We start from the raw sequence: 18,508 nt of genomic DNA, 5'->3' as shown, positions 1-18,508 counted from the left end.
TCTTTCTTCCTCCTCCTCTGAAGCAGTTTCCTCAGCTGCAGTCTGTTGCTGTTCCAGATGAAGGTCTTGCAGCTCTTCAGTGGTTAGTTCGTCCCTGTGGTCCTCCACCAACTGTTCCACATCCTCGCCATTCACATCCAACCCCATGGGGTCAACCCTATGCCCTTTAAAATCCTTCTCTTGGACACATTCTGGCCACAATTTTCTCCAAGCAGAGTTCAAAGTCCTGGAAGCCACTTCCTGCCAAGCCTTACCTATAAGGCTTATGCAATGGAGGATACTGAAATGATCCCTCCAGAACTTCCTTAGGGTCAATTCAGTGTCCGAGGTCACTTCAAAACACCTTTAAAACATTGCTTTGGTGTAGAGTTTTTTGAAGTTTGAAATGACCTGCTGGCCCATGGGCTGGATGAGAGGGGTCCCTAAACAATTGGTCTACCAAGTCTGGAGGATGAGCAGGAGCATTGTCCAGTACCAGGAGGCACTTTAGTGCCAATTTATTTTCCAGGAGGTATTTTTTCACACTCGGGGCAAACACATCATGGACCCAGTCTTTCAAAATTTGGCTTATGACCCATGCCTTATTATTAGCTTTCCACATCACACACAATTTACTCTTGACGACACTGCTTTTCTTGAACACTGGGATTTTCAGAGTGTTACACCAGTATATGTAACTGTATTTGTGTATATGTAACTGTATTTGTGTATACCTGAATAAACTTACTTACTTACTTACTTACTTAGGCTTCACTTTGAAATCCCCACTGGCATTACCACAGAACAAAAGAGTTAGCCTAATCTTCATAGGCTTGTGCCCTGACAGTGCCTTTTCCTCCTGTGTGATGTAGGTCCTCTGGCATTTTCTACCAAAAGAGGCCTGTTTCGTCACAATTGAACACTTGTTGGGGGAGGAATCCTTCATCCTCTACGTAATCCTTGAATTCATGCACGAATTTTTCAGCCGCAGGTTTGTCTGAACTTGCAGCCACGCCATGCCTTACAACAATGTGTATGCCAATAAGCTTCTTGAATCTGCTGAACCAGCCTTTGCTGGCCTTAAATTCACTAACAGCGGCACTCGTTCCAGGCATTTTCCTTATGAGATCCGCATGCAACTGCCTTACCTTTCCACAAATGATCGACTCCACAACACTATCTCCCCCTGTGTTTCGTTAATCCACACCAACAACAACTTCTCCATATCTTCCACTGTTTGTGATCTCTGTTTTGTTAGCATATTCATCCCTTTCGCAACTTTAGCTTCCTTGATTTCTACTTTCCTTGCCAGGATGGAAAAGATTGTTAATTTCGACTTCCCATACAGCCCGGCAAGCTCGGCTAAACGTACGCCACATTCATATTTTTCTACAATCTCTTTCTTCATTTCCGTCCTGTTTCTCGCCTTCTTTATCAAAGGAACTATCTTTGAAAGGCCCATGGTGTCTTATTTCGCAGTCACACAAAACAATGGATTATTACGAAATGTTTTGGAACGTGCGAAGTAATGCTCACTCGACCACTGACAGAGGCAGACTCAGACACGGAGAGGCGGTGTATGATATGTCCGATGTCTGGATTACGGTCTGATATCCGGAACAAAATTTCACACAAAAAGCGATTCTAAAACCGAAATGTCCGATAACTGGAACGTACGAAAATCAGAGTTCCACTGTACTTTGTAACCTCTCTGAGAACATTAGTCAGTCAGGCGTCATTACTACAGGTCTTAGTGATCATTTCAACATTTATTGCACCAAGAAAATCACTAGGGATAGGATAGGCCTACACAGGACAATAAAAATGAGGTCAACTAAAAACTACATAAGAACATAAGAACATAAGAAAGGAGGAACACTGCAGCAGGCCTGTTGGCCCATACTAGGCAAGTCCTTTACAATTCATCCCACTAACAAACATTTGACCAACCCAATTTTCAATGCCACCCAAGAAACAAGCTCCGATGTGCAAGTCCCTTTCAAATCCAACCCCTCCCACTCATGTACTTATCCAACCTAAATTTGAAACTACCCAAAGTCCTAGTAAAGTCCTACAGTAAAGAAACAATGGTAAATAGGCTACACAATAGTGATTGGACAGTGATAACAAGTTGCACGGATGTAAATGATGTCTGGAAAAAAATCAAAACAATGTTCACTGCCATCTTTAACACAGACTCTGTTAAGTTTAAAACATACAATACCATGAAGGGATAACCCCAAACAGTTGTCAACTAGCAAGTGTATCTCATGACTTCGTTCAAAAAGAACTAAGCAGGTTAAAGTCAACTAAGAGCACTGGCCCTGGTAACATCCCGTCTAAGTTCCTGTCTTCAAGAGAAATAGTAAGTCTGATGTAAGAAACTATAGGCCTGTTAGTATACTCAGTGTAATATCGAAAATTCTTGAGAGGGCGGTGTACTGTCAAGTAGTTAAGTACCTTAATGACAACAACATTCTCCATAGTTATCAATCAGATTTTAGAAGATCTTACTCATTCGACACCTCCCTAATTAATTTGTTGGATTACATGAGAAATGAAATGTCGATCGGGAACCTCATAGGAATGGTTACCTGGAGGTTACCTGGAGGTTATTCCGGGGATCAACGCCCCCGCGGCCCGGTCCATGGCCATGACCTGCAAAAGGCCTTCGACACTGTCAACCACAATATATTATGTAAGAAACTTCATGTTATCGGCATAAGTTCTCTAGACTGGTTTAAGTCCTACCTTATCAACAGGAAACAAATCGTCAAAATCAACAAAACAGAATCAGAACCCCTGCCGATAGCATGCGGAGTTCCCCAAGGTAGTATTCTGGGTCCCTTATTATTCCTTTGTTATCTTAATGACATATCCATCAGTGTTAAGTGCAAATTCCTACTGTATGCAGATGACAGTGCTCTGTTAGTGTCAGGTAAAGACCCACAATATATAGCAGGAACTGGAGTCCTGCAGCAAATGGTTAGTAGACAATAAACTATCGTTACACCTCGGAAAAACTGAAGCCATTCTCTTTGGCACAAAACATAAACTGAGAAGGGTAAATAATTTTAATGTCCGGTGTAATGAGGAGGCCATCATTTCAGTTTCCTCAGTAAGATATCTGGGAATCTCCTTTGACCCATGCATGTCAGGAGAATTGACAAGGAACAGTGTAGTAAAGAAAGCGAATGCCAGACTGAAGTTCCTCTATAGACAAGCACAGTGTCTAACTACTGAGGCTCGCAGAGCCCTATGTCTAGCCCTCATACAATGTCATATGGCGTCTGCCTTGACAAAAAAAAAAAAAAAGACTGCAAATTACTCAGAACAAAATGGTAAGATTCATCCTGGAATTGGGTCCAAGAGAACATGTAGGCCAGGTTGAATTACAACAATTGGATATGTTGAATGTTGAAGACAGAGTAAAACAACTGAAGTTAAATCAAGTTTATAAAATTGCTCACAAACAATGTCGAGAATATCTTGCTGCCAATTTTGTCAATGTTGGGAGCAATCATAGTACTAGAGTGAGAGAGCACAACTTTGCAGTATCCACAGTCAGTGGCCAGGCTTCAAACATCTTTTATTGTAAAGCAATAAACGAATGGAACAGACTGCCTGCATATGCCAAAGCCAGTCATAGCATGAACCAGTTCAAGAAGAGAGCCAAAAGGTGCCCATTGAATGTAGCGACAGTAAGGGAGTTAGTTAGTTTAATATCTTTATTATGCACCCCATACCCATCCTGTGGGCGGTAGTCAAGAGATTACAAAGGTACATAATGGGTCCAGGGACTGGACCCCAAATTTATGATAGCTGAACTAGTTACAAACCCCAAAGTTATGATAGCTGAACTAGTTACAAAGGTAATGAATTTCAGGTAGATCTGGTCACAATCATGGCAAGTTACAGAGGTAATGAATCAGCCTCACTCCTATACATGGTTGATATTATCTCCTTTATATTATAACAAAAAGGTAAAAGAACCCCAGTGGAAATAAGTCACTCGGACTCCTTTGGGTTATCGCAGGTTCTCTACACATATGCTGCTATGTATGATAATCTATGTAACTGTATTTGTGTATACCTGAATAAACTTACTTACTTACTAGCTTATACATATTGAGAATATATTTTTAATGTTAACCATTCAATGGCAATCATTTTCTATGATTTAATATTATAGAAAAAGAAAATGTTTAAAGGGTGACTTATGAAGGTTGTTTATTCTTCAAGAAACAAGAGTCTCGTCTCTCGAAATCGTAACGACACGATTGCAAACAAACCATACCCATTCATATGTTAAGCATCCACTTGCCTACCACAGCAACATTTTATACCCTATTTAAAATAACAACATAGTTATGTATGATGTATTCTAAGATTCAACAAATAGCAAATAAAAGCAATCAAAAAAGGCTGAATGAAACACCTTACATAACCAAGGGTTTAGTAAGTAAGTAAGTAAGTAAGTAAATTTATTCAGGTATACACAATACAGTTACATAGAATTATCATACATAGCAGCATATGTGTAGAGAACCTAGGATAACCCAAAAAAGTCAGACAGAGTGACTTATTTCTAGGCCTTCTATTAAGTATGCCATTTAATCAATTATATCATGCACTCTTTAGAAATAAAGATTATTATTATTATTATTATTACCATTGTTGTTGTTGTTGTTGTTGTTGTTGTTATTATTATTATTATTATTATTATTATTATTATTATTATTATTATTATTATTATTATTATTATTATTATTATTATTATTATTATTATTATTATTATTATTATTATTATTATTAGTGTATTGTGGCCTGACAGGCAACGCTCTCGCTTCACAGAGACCTGGACAGACTGGACACCTGGTCCAGCAAATGGCTTCTCGAATTTAATCCTGCCAAATGCAAAGTCATGAAGATAGGGGAAGGGCACAGAAGACCACAGACAGAGTATAGGCTAGGTGGCCAAAGACTGCAAACCTCACTCAAGGAGAAAGATCTTGGGGTGAGTATAACACCGAGCATGTCTCCGGAAGCACACATCAATCAGATAACTGCTGCAGCATATGGGCGCCTGGCAAACCTGAGAACAGCATTCCGATACCTTAGTAAGGAATCATTCAAGACACTGTACACCGTGTATGTCAGGCCCATACTGGAGTATGCAGCACCTGTTTGGAACCCGCACTTGGTAAAGCACGTCAAGAAACTAGAGAAAGTACAAAGGTTTGCAACAAGGTTAGTTCCAGAGCTAAGGGGAATGTCCTATGAAGAAAGATTAAGGGAAATCGGCCTGACGACACTGGAGGACAGGAGGGTCAGGGGAGACATGATAACGACATATAAAATACTGCGTGGAATAGACAAGGTGGACAAGGACAGGATGTTCCAGGGAGGGGACACAGAAACAAGAGGCCACAATTGGAAGTTGAAGACACAAATGAGTCAGAGAGATAGTAGGAAGTATTTCTTCAGTCATAGAGTTGTAAGGCAGTGGAATAGCCTAGAAAATGACGTAGTGGAGGCAGGAACCATACACAGTTTTAAGACGAGGTTTGATAAAGCTCATGGAGCGGGGAGAGAGAGGGCCTAGTAGCAACCGGTGAAGAGGCGGGGCCAGGAGCTAGGACTCGACCCCTGCAACCACAAATAGGTGAGTACAAATAGGTGAGTACAGTGTCCGTGGTTCGATTCCCAGCAAGAATGGATCCACTGGACGTGTTTCTTTACACCTGCTCTTCCGTTCACCTAGCAAGCAAGTAGGTACCTGGGTGTTAGTTGACTGATGTGGGTCGTATCTTGGGGGACAAGACTTAAGGACCCCAGTGAAAATAAGATAGTCCCTTGATGACGCACTGTCTTTTTTGGGCTATCCTGGGTGGCTAACCCTCCGGGGTTAAAAATCTTATTATTAAGGCAAAATAATCCATGGTTCACAAGACTTACTCAGATCAATCGATAAGAAACACGATAATGAGGAGTACAGACTAGGCCTCATTTCTAAGGAAATGATAATTAAATACTCTGCAACTAGTATTCTGTTAGATTTAATAATTCCCAAAGAAGATATAAAACAAACCTCAGGAACATTGCCTCAGATTCTTGGATAAAAAAAAAACTAACATCTCTAATAACAAATATCCTTGTCTAAGGCAAATGAACCCCTTTCCGCTTATTCTCAGCTAGAGAAACTTCCGACAAACTTAATGAGATCTTTACTACGTCTCTGAAGCGCAGGCCAACGTCAGTAGCTATCTGACAGGCAATTATCTTAATTATATCTGCTTGGCTTCTACCACCCCCTGCAGAAATAACTTTAACCTCTTTAAAATACTGGTAGTAGTGCAAATGGTAAACCAACAATAATTTACAAAAATAAAACTGCAAGAGTGTTATCTGCAGCTATAGAGACACTCAATAAATCGCTTGAAGAATAAACCTTCCTGGAAGCTCTCAAGAGAGCCGGGATAACTCCCATTCGCGGAGGTGGTGATTCAGGTGATGTTAATAATTACAGACCAGTCTCTAAGCATCCAGTATTATTAAAAAAATAATAAATTAATGTACAAGAAACTGTACATCTACACGGTATGCTTACTCCTTGTCGTTTAGGTTCACCACTAAAATGAATGATAATGAAGGAATAATAAGGCTGTTAAACACATCTTATTTAGCACTGGAGAGAAATGAGCAACCTGCTTGATTCTTCGTAGATCTGCAAAGTGTTTTTGCTATCACTGACCGTAGCACTCTCTTCCTCAAGCTTAACCATCATGGGCTCCAGAGGACACGGTTGCACATGATTCTAATCCGACCTCAGTAACAGACACCAATATTAGCCATTAATATCAATGACCTACCTAACGCTACCCAACACCTAAATCTGTATTCTTTGCTCCCAGGAATATGGTCTTTTCTTGCCGGCCATTCTATGATCTTGTAGTGGTTAGCGTCATGACCACTATTCTACAAACAAAGGAAGCATCTGCGTTTTGTGTAACCAAGTTGGAGACTTGGTTGCACAACATAGGGTATAATGAACTTCAAAAAGGTTTATACATGGGTGATTACCAATAAACTCACACTCAGTAACGAGACAATCCTGTCCACATTCAGATATTAGAATCAATAGGTCTCAAATTGCACAAAAAGAAGAGGGAGAAACTCTTGGGTCTAATAGTAGACAGCAAAAGGAAGTGAGGATACTGAGAGAGACGAGGCTCACCTTTGTTTATTGAAGGAGACACACACACACACACACAAACACACGCATACACAACAAGTCAAATGTCTTAGTGACAAGTACGAAATGGTAACTAACACGGACAAACACTCCACAGGATGGTACATACGTACATATGCAGACAAAAATGTCAGGGTAGGTGGTTTAGACTTTGGCTGCTTTCTTTATAAGTAATGTAACAAAACTGGAAAAGTCGGTAGAGAAAGGCGAATTTAACATAATAGATGGTAAACAATTTGGTTTTCTGTCTACAAAATTTTGTATTTATAATCTGTAAAGTTATTACAGGAGAAACTGTTGAAAAATGAAATGGATGGAGAGATAACATTTACCGAGACTATCAGAAAACCTTTGCCAATGCTATCAGAAATACAAAGATCACCTGGTTATATGCAATGATATCAGAGGTATCAGTGTTGTTTATACATTGTAACACTAGAGACGCAAAGCTCACAATATTATACAATTTGGTTAAATTAGATAGGCAAATATCACGCTTTTATATATAGTAATATCAAGGATACAGAGATAACGCTGTTATGCATAGCAACTTCAAGAGATGTAAATGCCACGCTTGTATATAATAACACCGGTGATATGAAAAATACAATGTTTAACACAATAACACCAGACATTGATACAAACATAAGGAAGTTACACATAGAAACATACAGAGATCACATTTTTATATTAATGAAAATGCAGAAAAGCTCAAATAAGAACATAAAAACTGACATTTAAATAGACGAATAGGATAACAATAAGTGACCTCCCTATGGTGGTCCAGGTAGAGGAGTTCTTTTCTGGCTAAACTACGTTTCCAGCCTACCCGGGCGGTTGTTTCCAGCCTACCCGGGCGGTTGTTTCCAGCCTACCCGGGCAGTTGTTTCCTGTGTGTCCTCCCCTGTAATTACATCTGCTCATATATACTTACATGTAAACACTTGTGTTGTAATATCAAATATGGGCAGTACTTCATGGGGTTGCAGCATTTCAAGAATTAAGTTCCTCTCTGAGGAAATGCTGTGTCTGGGGCTCACAGCTCACAACGTTCCACTCAAATGATGGAGGTGAATTACATTTTTTCCTTTTATTATGTGATAATATTTTGCTAGATGAGTGTGGAACACATTTTCACACATTGTTAAGGAGTGTAAACACTGACAGAACCGTTGTAACATGGAAAGTTTGTTCTGAAAAGTGTTTTGAAAATTGTACTGTGTGTGTGCCCATTCTGATATATCCTTTAGTAAAATTACCTTCTGCTTTTCGTTCCTCAAATATTATGTATCGCCTTAAGGTGTAATGTTGCCTCTTCTTCTTTGTATACAAGCTTCCTGCGTGACACAGTGTCAAATGCTTTCTTACAGTCGAGAGTGACACAGTTTACCTGCTCTTTCTCACTCGCATTTCAGCCGCTCTGACAAAATTTTAGGATATTCGTGTGATAAGATTATCTGTCTCTGAACCCGTGTCAATTGCTGCCTTAATTTTCATTTATAATGGGATTCGTTGGTAGCAAAGGAAACAATTGTAAACAACAAAAAGGCACAATACCGTCACTGGAATAATTCACAAATAACCTGCACATAGGAGAGAGGAGATATGGAGGCGTCATGTTGGTAATCGTGGCAGAACCCAGCCTGTCCGTCTGCCCGTCTGGTAAACCTTGAGTCAGAAAGCTCAGGTTAGGTAACATTTGTCAGGAAACAGGAAAAGTGTTTCCTGACGCTGGAGCTTTTCTTCATCTGACCGAGGCCTACCGCTGGCTTACCGGTCCACCCCTTTAAAAATTATGGCTATTTTTATGAGTCAGAGAGAGAGAGAGAGAGAGAGAGAGAGAGAGAGAGAGAGAGAGAGAGAGAGAGAGAGAGAGAGAGAGAGAGAGAGAGAGAGAGAGAGAGAGAGAGAGAGAGAGAGAGAGAGAGAGAGCTACTCCCAAAGTAACACTGTTGACACATTTCCTTGTAGCTGTTCAACAGTTCTATGTCTCATTATATTTTCTGTTGCCTTAGCTAGTATGTTAGACACTGAAATTGTTTCTGTCTAGTTTTTTCCCGGAGGGAAGAGGGAAGGGGAGTTTTGTGCACCTCTGTGTATGTGCCAATTTATTATTTTTTATTTGAGAAATTCGGCACTAGTTTTAATGTGATAACTTGTCAATGTTTCTCCTGATTTACTCAAATTTTCAATGATGCACTAGAAGCCTGTGCCATATTTTATATTATTATGTCGTTTTGTGTGCACTGAGGTAGAAAGGGATTTAGGGCATACGGGGATACTTTTTTGGATCACGCAGCCACCGAAATATCTTGTAGCAGTCGTAGTAAGTGAGAAAGAGAGACAGACAGACAAATAGACAGACACAGACAGACAAATAAACAAACACAAACAGACAGACACTCACAAGTGCGGGGTGAAATTCTGAAAATCTACAGTTGCATATGTAGTAATTACATGGTCATAGGAGCTGCAGGGAAATATGATTTGTGGGGGGAATGGGAGAGGTGAAAAAGACGGGAACGGGAAGGAGGAGGAGGAGGAGAAGGAGAGGTTGGCGGTGAAAGAAAAGGTGGAGGTGGAGGTGGAGGAGACGGTGGAGAGATGAGGGGGATGGGATGAGGCAGGAAATGCGTTATCGATAATTTACGAGTTAAATAAATTGCACCATGTCCCTCACGGCGTGAGCGCCTCCTTGCTATCCAGTAGCATCGCTCCCTGACCTTCTCGATGCCCTCAAACAACGAAGCAGACACAGGAGAAGCAGACAGCAGCACACTATCGACCCTTCTTTCTTTCAGTAGCAGACGGTAAATTCGCAGTAAATACAACCAGGAGAAACTCGAGCCACAAGGGCAAGGAGGCTCTCAAGCCCCGGCTTATCGCTGAATATAATTATAGCTCTTGAGCAAATGGCTGGTGTGTCGATTTCTAAATAATGCAAAACTCGTTCTTCATGACGGTTGACTAGGGCAAGCGCTGCGATGTGGAGGTCAAGACTCGTTTCGTAATTATAGCGATGAAGGTAGTAAATTTAGTTTGTAACTGGAGATACTGGGTAAACTCGGGCTAGAACTCTAAGTTTACTGGCTAGTTTATTTGGTTTGAAGACTTTCGACCACACGAGGGTCATTAAGGCTGCATGTCATTTGCAGGACTGCACCTGCACACCGCCAGTCAAGGATTCTTTAATTCATAACTAAATGAGAAACATACTAAATGAGAAACACTATACTCTACATCCCTGTCGGGGATTTCGGAAGATCGAGCCTCTTGCTTTGCACTTACTCACCTCTCGGTACATTTACATGGAGAAAGAAAAAACAAAAAGGCACAATACCTGGCTGCCTTCAAGAGAGAGCTGGACAGATACCTAAAGTCAGTGCCGGATCAGCCGGGCTGTGGCTCGTACGTCGGACTGCGTGCGGCCAGCAGTAACAGCCTAGTTGATCAGGCCATGATCCATCGGGAGGCCTGGTCATGGACCGGGCCGCGGGGGCGTTGATCTCCGGAATAACCTCCAGGTAACCTCCAGGTAACCGTGACTAGAACACTACATAAATAACGCGCACATAGGAGAGAGAAGCTTACGACAACGTTTCTGCCCAAGTCGGACTGAAACGTTGTCGTAAGCTTCTCTCTCCAATGTGTGGGTTATTTGTGTATTGATACTAACCTCTTGGTGAATGTTCAGTGAGAGATACATATGTCTCGTAAAATATACAGTGAGATAATTACCTCTGGGCGTATATGCCCTTGCTGGAGGAAAAGCGAACACGAATGGGGATTGGTAAACGATTCAACTGGACGGGTGACAGTAAAAGTCGAAAAATTATTGCTCTGGTGACGTGTGTGTGTACTCACCTAGGTGAGGTTTCAGAGGTCGAGGCATAGCTCCTGGCCCCGTGTCTTCCCTGGTTGCTACTAGATCCGCTCTCTCACTGCCCCAAGAGCTTCATTGTACCTCTTCTTAAAAGTATGTTTGGACCCTGCCGCCTGTATATGTGTACTCACCTAGTTGAGGTTGCAGGGGTCGAGTGTAAGCTCCTGGCCCCGCCTCTTCACTGGTCGCTACTAGGTCACTCTCCCTGAACCGTGAGCTTTATCATACCTCTGCTTAAAGCTATGCATGGATCCTGCCTCCACTACATCGCTTCCCAAACTATTAAACTTCCTGACTACTCTGTGGCTGAAGAAATACTTCTTAACATCCTGTGATTCATCTGTGTCTTCAACTTCCAATTGTGTCCCCTTGTTGCTGTGTCCCATCTCTGGAACATCCTGTCTTTGTCCACCTTGTTAATTCCTCTCAGTGTTTTGTATGTCCTTATCATGTCCCTCCTATCTCTCCTGTCCTCCAGTGTCGTCAGGTTGATTTCCCTTAACCTCTCCTCGTAGGACATACCTCTTAGCTCTGGGACTAGTCTTGCTGCAAACCTTTGCACTTTCTCTAGTTTCTTTACGTGTTTGGCTAGGTGTGGGTTCCAAACTGATGCAGCATACTCCAATATGGGCCTAACGTACACAGTGTACAGGGTCCTGAACGATTCCTTATTAAGATGTCGGAATGCTGTTCTGATGTTTGCTAGGCGCCCATATGCTGCAGCAGTTATTTGGTTGATGTGCGCTTCAGGAGATGTGCCTGGTGTTATACTCACCCCAAGATCTTTTTCCTTGAGTGAGGTTTGTAGTCTCTGGCCCCCTAGACTGTACTCCGTCTGCGGTCTTCTTTGCCCTTCCCCAATCTTCATGACTTTGCACTTGGTGGGGTTGAACTCCAGGAGCCAATTGCTGAACCAGGTCTGCAGCCTGTGTGTGTGTGTGTGTGTGTGTGTGTGTGTGTGTGTGTGTGTGTGTGTGTGTGTGTGTGTGTGTGTGTGTGTGTGTGTGTGTGTGTGTGTGTGTGAGTGTGTGTGTGTGTGTGTGTGTGTGTGTGTGTGTGTGTGTGTGTGTGTGAGTGTGTGTGCGTGTGTGTGTGTATGTGTGTGTACTCACCTAATTGTGGTTGCAGGGGTCGAGTCTCAGCTCCTGGTCCTGCCATCCCTGCTGGTGGCTACTGGATTCACTCTCTCTTGGCTGCATATGCCTTATCATACTTATTATGTATATTCTGGCTCCCTTCCCTTCGCAGTTCTGTGTGACTAGTTAATGGTACAAGTTGGACCGAATAGCCATTATAAGTTTCAGTCTCGTAAGTGCAGGTTATCTGTGTATCATACCTATTCTTAGAGCTGTGTATGGATTCTGGTTCAACTACATCGCTGTCAAGATTGTTCCACTTCCTAACCACTCTAAAGCTAAAGAAGTATTTCTTCACAGCCCTGTAACTCATCTGTGCGTTTAACTTCCAATAATGCCCTCGTGTACCTGAGAGCCGCCTCTCAAGCAGGCTATGTAGCCTGTCCAGATCTATTTATATTTTTTCCTGTTCTTCATCTGCTTGCATTCTCCTAATTAGTTTCACATCACCACAGACAGAAATACCTCTGAATCTGTCCCTTTAGTCATGCCATTCACCTATACAAGATCCTTGTTGAACCCCTCGTCATACGCGCTCATTCCTTCACCTCTTCGCAAACAATCACTTGATGTTTACTTCCTACTGGCACCTCAATCTTTTGTACAAGTCTCTTGTGCTGTACTGTGTCAAAAGTCTTTCTGCAGTCCAAGAGAGTGCAATCTTATTATTTGTCTCTCTATTGATTACTTCTGTTACCTTATCGTAGAACTCCAATAGGTTTGTGAGACAGGATTTACTCTCTAAAGCTGTTCTGGTTGCCATGAATAACGAACTCCTTTCTAGGTCCTCCACCACTCTTTTCCTAATAATCTTCTTCATAACCTTAGCTACTGGGAGGGCTTGAAGTCCTTAGAACGCAGGTGAGAACGATGCATCATAATATACACCTAGAAGATACTGGAGAGATTGGTTCAAACCTGCACACCGAAAATGCTACTTATGGACACAAGAGGTTTGGCAGAACAGTGAAGGACACCACCAATGAAAAGCAGGGAAGAGAGAAATATAATGAGAACTCAGTATGTGCTAAGGGACCACGACTCTTCAACACCCTCCCTTCATGCATAAGGGATATTACCAACAAACCTCTCGGTTTTTTTCGAGATGAAACTCGACGATTCCTCTGGAACAGGGCCGCGAGGGCGATGATCTTCGGAAGCGACTCAGATAAACTTTGCACGTCACTACATGCGAATATGTGTGTGCGTGTGTAATATAATAATAATAATAATAATAATAATAATAATAATAATAATAATAATAATAATAATAATAATAATAATAATAATAATAATAATAATAATAATAATAATGTGAATGATATCTTTAGTTAGTACAAGTACAGTTTATGAAGGCCTAGCTGACATGAGCATTTCGGGTAAATTGGGTCAGTTTTGTCCCAGGATGCAACCCACACCAATCGACTAACACCCAGGTACCCATTTTACTGATGGGGGACGTAGACAACTGGTGTAAGGAAACACGTCCAATGTTTCTACCCCTTCGCCGGTAATCGAACCCAGACCCTCGCTTTGTAAAGCGAGAGCTACAGCGACCAGGCCACGGGGCACCGTGTACTCACGTATTCACCTATTTGTGGTTGCAGGGGTCGAGTTATAGCTCCTGTACTCACCTAATTGTACTCACCTAATTGTGGCTGCAGGGGTCGAGACTCAGCTCCTGGCCCCGCCTCTTCACCGACCGCTACTAGGTCCTCTCTCCCCCTGCTCCATGAGCTTTATCATACCTCGTCTTAAAACTATGTATAGTTCCTGCCTCCACTACATCGCTTGCCAGACTATTCCACTTTCTAACTACTCTATGACTGAAGAAATACTTCCTACTGTGAGCGCGCATGTGAACGTTGTATGAGCTGAACGTTAGTTAGTTAGTTAAAGATTAGCCGGTATTCTCCCCGGCCCGGGCCTTGTCCAAGTGGTGGCCCGGCCTTGGCTCCCTCTTTAGGGAGTGTCTGAGACCTAAGTCTCCCATGGGAGGAGGTATAAGTACCCCCTCATCTTTGGGACCAACTGTCCCCAGGCCTAGCCACAAGCTAGGCCTCTCTGGTCTGCCATCCCCACCACAAGGGGGCAAATGGGAATGACAGTCTTATGAGCTAAAGGCTCGGGCTCAGGCACCTACCCTACCCTAGAAGGGTTAGGCATGGTATCGAAGCTGAACGTTATATCTTGGGGCAAATTTGTGCTGAAACACTGATACATGCGACATCCTCACCATTTTCGCTTCTCATGAGTGACATCAGAGAGAACGGCGGAAAGCTGGCATACACAAGAGAGTGCGACAGGGAGGGACTTCGTCATTCTCCATAAGGTGCACACACACACACACTCTGCTCCCGCACCCCTCGAGTTCTTAGTCAACACAGACGCCGCTGTCGGTGACCGCTACAAGAGCAAGTCGAGAGGTCTCCACTATGACTTGAAGGGCCATCACTCGAGTGTAAAGTGGGTGACTGTTTAACCTTCATTCCATCCGTTTAAGTAATCATAGACGGTCCTCGAAAAAGCAGTATTTTTTTTTTTTTGTGCGTGTTCGCTAATCCGCTGTTCCCGAAGAGCTTTCTTTTTGAGTTTTGTGTGTGTACGAATGAAGAAGTATTCGTTAATTCAGTGTAACTCAGCCTTTCTTTTCATTATTATTATTATTATTATTGTTATTATTATTATTATTATTATTATTATTATTATTATTATTATTATTATTATTATTATTATTATTATTATTATCACTATTATTATTATTATCACTATTATTATTATTATTATTATTATTATTATTATTATTATTATTATTATTATTATTATTATTATTATTATTATTGTTATTATTATTATTATTATTATTATTATTATTATTATTATTATTATTATTATTATTATTATTGTTATTATTATCATCATCATCATCAAAATCATCATTATCTTTCCCTCATTGAGATCATACTGAGTCCTTGTCCTCTCTATTGCATTCTTCCTCAGGAGCTTTGAAATGATACCTTGATAATGTTTACTGCACTGTCTTGCAGCTCGTAAAATTCATATGAGTTTATATAATCTTATAAAAATTGGGCAATTTAAAAAAATGCTTCGATGAGGTTGTCATTGTCTCTGTTCGCTGAAGTGGCAGTGAAATTTCCAAATCTCTTGGCATCTAAGGTTGAAGACTGTGTCTAGTAGCTCAAATAATCCGAGCAAATTAGTTTTAAATTATTTTACTCTTTGGGCCATTTCGAATAACCATAGAGTCGCTCAAAACACTCAAATTCATTATCATTTGTTTACAAACCTATATGCAGAAAATTCATGCCTTCTTAACTGGGTTAATAACTCTTATTGACTTTTATTACTTCTTGTGGCTCCAGATGGCGTACTGCGCAAAATGAGGAAGAAAAGAGAGACGCCTCAGAACAAGCTTTTATTGGGATAAAATCTCGCTTTGTGAAGAAACGAGTAAGGGTTTCACCATCTTAAGTTTACACACCTATGTGACGATTCTTTTCTTAATAAGATGTAAAACCTAGCTGGAGTAGGCCAGGGGATGTTTATCACTGTAAGCATCCATTGATCTGATTAAAATCTATCTCGGAGGACACTGCACTGTTTTCTAAGGAATAAATCACGTCAACTTCAGAGTCATAATTTGGTTAAGTTTTACACAGAGTGAAAGGATGTCAAGTTTCAAATTTGTTTTGCAACGTGTATTTGGTGACTATTATAACTTCGTCAGTAAAAAAAGCAGGAAGACTTTGTGAAAGCTAGAAGAGGGATCAATAATTTTGCTAGAGAAGTTAATGGAATGGTTTTGGTCTTTATCTTGACAGATAAGAGTGTTGTTGTTAATGCAAGGAGAAAATTATTATTAAATTTATCAAGCCTACTGGAAAGGGAGAGAATGTTTACTTGAATCAGCTCGTGTGTATAACATTCATAATATGTATCTTAGCTCCGACTTATTTTTTTTTTCTGTTGAGTCTTGCGTTCTGCTCGTTATATTGTCAATGTTTCTAATCTTTAGACGGCATAAGTTGATTTGAGCTTGGTATCTCTTGTGTCTTTTCACCTAGCATGACTTCGACTTCCCCCGTTAACTTGGCATGTGTCTTGGGGGTGGGTTGAAACGTCTAGACTGATCTCCATTATTGATTAAACGCAAATTGTTCCAGCTACGGTATTATGGCATTATTCTTCTAGGTATTTTTATACTTCTCAGTGCACACTCCTTCCCCTTCGCCCACCCTACTCCATTTACTGACACAATATGCGAGGTGACCAACCATTACTCGAGAGTTCGCCTTCCGCAGCTGCTCACCAGCCAGAGAGGTTCTTGCCCACGTAATAAGCGACGCCCGTCGTCAGCGAACATATGAAAACAAACACCGGAGGAGAGGTTTTGACAAAGCGGCTGTCAGTGGTCAAACACAGGAGACGGCGCTAGGGACAATTGAGGGAGAGAGCTGTCAGCGTCTCCCTCCGTTCTACCAGACACACATGGGTGGTGGAGGATTCACACCTGACGTATGTTGACACACACACACACCACACACACACACACACACACACACACACACACACACACACACACACACACACACACACACACACACACACACACACACACACACACACACACACACACACCTAGCCAAGCACGTAAAGAAACTAGAGAAAGTGCAAAGGTTTGCAACAAGACTAGTCCCAGAGCTAAGAGGTATGTCCTACGAGGAGGGGTTAAGGGAAATCAACCTGACGACACTGGAGGACAGGAGAGATAGGGGGGACATGATAACGACATACAAAATACTGAGAGGAATTGACAAGGTGGACAAAGACAGGATGTTCCAGAGATTGGACACAGTAACAAGGGGACACAGTTGGAAGTTGAAGACGCAGATGAATCACAGGGATGTTAGGAAGTATTTCTTCAGCCACAGAGTAGTCAGTAAGTGGAATAGTTTGGAAAGCGATGTAGTGAAGGCAGGATCCATACATAGCTTTAAGAAGAGGTACGATAAAGCTCACGGCTCAGGGAGAGTGACCTAGTAGCGATCAGTGAAGAGGCGGGGCCAGGAGCTCGGACTCGACCCCCGCAACCTCAACTAGGTGAGTACAACTAGGTGAGTACACGCACACTTGGACTCGACCCCTGCAACCTCAACTAGGTGAGTACACACACACACACACACACACACCAGGCCTAGTGTCTAATCGACATGTGCCTAGGACAAAATGGTAACTAACACACACACACACACACACACGTCTGAAGACACAGACGAGTCACAGGGATGTTAGGAACTATTTCTTCAGTCATAGAGTCGTCAGGAAGTGGAATAGCCTAGCAAGCGATGTAGTGGAGGCAGAAACGATACATAGCTTTAAGACGAGGTATGACAAAGCTCAGGGAGCAGAGAGAGAGAGAGGACCTAGTGGAGATCAGTGAAGAGGCGGGGCCAGGAGCTGAGTCTCGACCCCTGCAACCACAATTAGGTGAGTACAATTAGATGAGTACACACACACACACACACACACACACACACACACACACACACACACACACACACACACACACACACATACACACATGACAAGGTAACTGAAGTAGGACATGAGAGGGAGGGGTGTGTTGATTGCATTTTCTTGGACTGCAAGAAGGCCTTCGACACAGTTCCTCACAAGACATTAGTGCAGAAACTAGAGGATCAGGCACGCATAACAGGAAGGGCACACTGCAATGGATCAGAGAATACTTGACAGGGAGGCAACAGCGAGTCATAGTACGTGATGAGGTATCACAGTGAGAGCCTGTGACAAGCTGGGTCCCACAGTGGTCAGTCCTGGGACCAGTGCCATTCTTGGTATATGTGAATGACATAACGGAAGGAATAGACTCAGAAGTGTCCCTGTTTACAGATGATGTGAAGTTAATGAGGAGAATTAAATCAGGTGCCGATCAGACAGGTCTACAAAGAGACCTTGACAGGCTGGACGCGTGGTCCAGCAACTGGCTCCTAGAATTTAACCCCGCCAAATGCAAAGTCATGAACATCGGGGAAGGGCTAAGAAGACCGCAGACAGTATATGCTAGGTGGCCAAAGGCTGCAAACCTCACTCAAGGAGAAAGATCTAGGGGTGAATATAATACCGAGCACGTCGCCGAAAGCACACATTAACCAGATAGCTGCTTCAGCATATGGGCGCCTGGCAAACCTGAGAAAAGCGTTTCGATACCTCAGT

At 42.0% G+C, this 18,508-nt stretch overlaps 1 long non-coding RNA gene across 2 annotated transcripts in view; it reads right to left on the bottom strand.

Moving 5' to 3' along the window:
* Window positions 1-18,508, bottom strand: part of LOC138853816 (uncharacterized) — a 463,743-nt gene that overhangs the window by 77,944 nt on the left and 367,291 nt on the right. Inside the window, exon 1 of one of the 2 annotated variants that reach the window (XR_011393025.1) lies at window positions 2,574-2,626. The exons of the other annotated variant lie outside the window; for it this stretch is intronic. This is a non-coding gene — a long non-coding RNA (uncharacterized lncRNA). Of the gene's footprint in view, window positions 1-2,573; window positions 2,627-18,508 lie in introns of those variants that run through there. 2 annotated transcript variants of the gene reach the window in all.

The sequence above is a fragment of the Cherax quadricarinatus genome, chromosome 1 (assembly GCF_038502225.1).
Source record: "Cherax quadricarinatus isolate ZL_2023a chromosome 1, ASM3850222v1, whole genome shotgun sequence".
NCBI classification, from domain to species: domain Eukaryota; kingdom Metazoa; phylum Arthropoda; class Malacostraca; order Decapoda; family Parastacidae; genus Cherax; species Cherax quadricarinatus.
The sequence above is the reverse complement of the archived record's forward strand: the minus strand, read 5'-3'. Positions and strand labels throughout refer to the sequence as shown.